We start from the raw sequence: 3,519 nt of genomic DNA, 5'->3' as shown, positions 1-3,519 counted from the left end.
GATGAATGAAGTCAGATTTAGGTTGGGTATTAGGAAGAAATTCTTCCTTGTGAGTGGTAAGGCCCTGGCACAGGTTTCCCAGAGCAGCTGGGGCTGCCCCATCCCTGGAAGTGTCCAAGGCCAGATTGGATGGGGCTTGGAGCAGCCTGGGATAATGGAAGGTATCCTTGCTCATGTGGGGATAGGATGGGCTTTACGATCCCTTCCAACCCAAACCATTTTGTACTTTTGATTATATCCTCTTGCCTCACCAGGGAGCCTCAGGAGGTGTTCAGGTGAACAAGAGGTAATGCTGTGAGCAGCTGTCACTCCACCTGAATGAAATTACAGTGTCAGTGGTGGCAACAGCTTTTGTGTCTCCCTACAGGTGACCATGGGGACACCACTGAGGGAGAACTTGTGCAGCAGCTCCATGGTGCAAGGCCCTCCTGCCATCTGCATCAGTGAGCTGTGCCTGGCCAGTGGCCATGCCCACATCTGCTTCATGGAGCTGGAGGGGAAGCCTGGCACCAGCCTCAGAGGGCTCAGCTTGGTCTTCTTCTCAGGGAAGGAGGGGAAGGCACATGCCAGCATCCCTTTGCACTGTTGGAGTCACAGGGCTGTTGGTGTTTGTGCTGCATGGAGAACATGGACATGGTGAGTCCAGTGAAATGGGCCTGATGTGGGATCTGTCTTCAAACACATGGGCAGGGGCTTGAGCAGTTTAGAGAAAACAGATGGAGGAGGGTGCACAACATGGAGAACAATTCTGCCTAGCCTTTCCTGTCCTTCATTCCTGGTTTTTCCTCTATTTGTTCTGCCTAGGCTGTTCTGTCATACTCCAGTTGAGAAGGTGATAAATCTTACCCCGTGCCTCTGCTAATCCAGGAAAGTGGGAGGAACAAAAGTTCCTCTTGCTGGTACCAAGACAAGGGGATTTCACAAGAAGCAGGGCCCACCAGGGCTGTGGGTTGTTCCTTCATGATGTGTTCACTGATGCTCACTGAATCCTGTAGTGGTGCTGTCTCCTCCTGATCCTCAGCTGGTGCTTTGTCAGCACATTCCTTTATCTTGTTCACCTTAACACATTTGCATTCTTACTCATGTTCATCCTAATTTCTGTCTGGGCTGCATGAAGACAACTGCATCTCAGAGGAACCTTGATCTTTTTGGAAACATGTTCAGAACAAGCAGCTTCTGTGAAGCTTTACTTGACCCCAGTTATGACCATTACTGTGTTTCTCATTTCTCAGAGTCTTCCTTGTTGCCAGTTTGTCCTGTCAGGTTCAAAGTTCAGCCTAACACTATCTAGATATTAATCTCATCTATTTCCCTGACATTTCCAGATGGGACAAACCTGACCTCCGAGAACATCTCTGTTACTAGTAAAGGGTCCAGCACTATAACTGTGTACAGCACCAGTGGGATTCCTGCTAGTGGGAAGGCAATGCCAGAGAACTTGGTGGTTGCCTTGGTCTATACCTGTGAGCCTGGCACAGCTGGAGGACACTTGAGCTTCCTTGGGCCATCTTACACTGTGCCCTGCAAGGGTGACAGGTGAGGTTACTTCTCTAGGAAAGTTCCTGGTGTGAAGAGGGAGCAATAGGTTAATGAAATGCAGGGGCAGGTATTGTGTAGCTTGGAAAACGCTATCCTGGAGGACAAACTCTTAGGTGTGGGAGTCTGGCTGTAATGAGGCAGCAATCTTACTCCTGCAGAAGCCGGTCAGACCAAGTAAGTTTGCTCTAGCCAAGCTCACATATCCTCCAACTGGAGGAGTAGGCTGTACCCATTTCTACGATGGCTCTGTGAAAGCTGGTTTCAGCTCCAGCTTCAGTTTCAGCTCCAGCTCCCGCCAACTCTCCATCATCCAGCACCGGGAACTGGGGCCCAGGGTGGGATTTAGAGGTGGGAAGAAAGGTGTGTGACATGTCAGTGAGTTTTAACTCTTCTGGGGACAGCCCTGTGTCCTGAGCCATTGTGGCAGTGCCAGCACAACACTGCAGTTTGCTCTCTTGAAACCCTCTCGGGCTGTGGAACAGCTGCCCCTAGGATGGCTGTGCCACGGATGGCTCCCTCTGCTTCCTCACACCAGGGAGGGGAGCGGGACATCCCACCAGGCTGGTGGAGGCAGGCTAGAATGGGGGCTGACCTCAGCTTTCCATGGTGTGGGAGAGGGGCTGTTGGACAGCCTGCTGCTGGGAAAGGGGACATACTGGGAGAGAATTGGTGCACACACCAATGTGTGCATGTTGGGCTGCCAGCACAAGAGAACCCCTGCACCTACAGCTCCAGCATGGGCTTGTATGGACTTGAAACAGGCTGCCCAGAGAAGCTGTGGCAGCCCCATCCCTGGAAGTGTCCAAGGCCAGGTTGGAGGGGCTTGGAGGAACCTGGGATAGTGGAAGGTGTCCCTGCCCATGGCAGTGGGTGGGACAAGATGAGCTTCAAAGTCCCTTTCAACCCAAATCATTCTGTGATGATTCTGTGATCTGAAGGTGGCCACATATCTCATTTGAGTTGTCTCTGCTCAGGCTGGGCTGAGCCCTGATCAGGATTTCTTTCTGCAGGGTTAGACTTGCAGCAGTGGGAGGAACCCCCTGCTCGAAGTCTCTTGTGGTGAGGGCACAGTCAGGGAAACTGCCAGCACACCCTCCAATCTCAGCCCATCTGTGGAAACCAATTCCTGTGTCTCAGTGCTGACCCAGAGTCAGCAAGGAAATGTACAGGAGGGTGTCCACCCTCTGCAAAGACCACACCTGGATCAGCATGCCAAGATCTGGCAAAATGGAAATTCCTTTTCCATCCTCCTGAGAGGGGCAAGAGTGGGTCTCTCCTTCCTATGCCAGCATGAGAGACTGCTCCATACTGGCCCTTGTGGTGAGATGTGGGACTTGCCTCTTCCCCACTTCCCTGGGAGGCTGCCAAAGGAGACAAGCTGGTGTGCAGTGATAGAAGACCAGAAGTAAAGACTCACCTGGCAGGAGACGGCAGAGGAGAGTGGGAGGCAGAGGCAGAGGAGGATAGGATGATGCCAAGTGTTTTGGAAGGGGCACATAGCCAGGAGCTTACTAGCAGTCCTGAACTGCACCCAGGAAAACCACATATCCTCTTCCCCTAGACTGTTCTATGGGGTCCCTGCACCACAGGAGGATGCTGGAAAGTTTGGAGAGGGTCTTGGTGAACTCCTTGGAGGAGTGCTCCTGCAGTGTCTCTGACCTCTACCTGCAAGACTGGTACCCATCTCCTCCTGCCCAGTTCAAGTGCCCTCTTCCTTTGTAATTGCTCATCCACAGCTGCCTCAGCAGGACAACCCCTGTTCCAGCCAAACCTGCAGGCTGGCACTGGAGTGAGGGCACCTTGAGGAACAGTGGTGGGCACTGGGATTTCAGTGAGGGGAGCAGGAGACAGTCTGACCTGAGCTGCTCGTGAGGCCAAGCTGGAGGGCCCCATGAGGAATGGCAGTCTCTGCTGATCCTTGTGGTGTCTGCCAGACAAACCTAAACCCACAAAGCAAACAGCGTTTGCAGTCCAGAGGAA

Source organism: Serinus canaria, chromosome 14, assembly GCF_022539315.1.
Source record: "Serinus canaria isolate serCan28SL12 chromosome 14, serCan2020, whole genome shotgun sequence".
Lineage (NCBI taxonomy): Eukaryota > Metazoa > Chordata > Aves > Passeriformes > Fringillidae > Serinus > Serinus canaria.
This window is presented reverse-complemented; position numbering follows the sequence as displayed.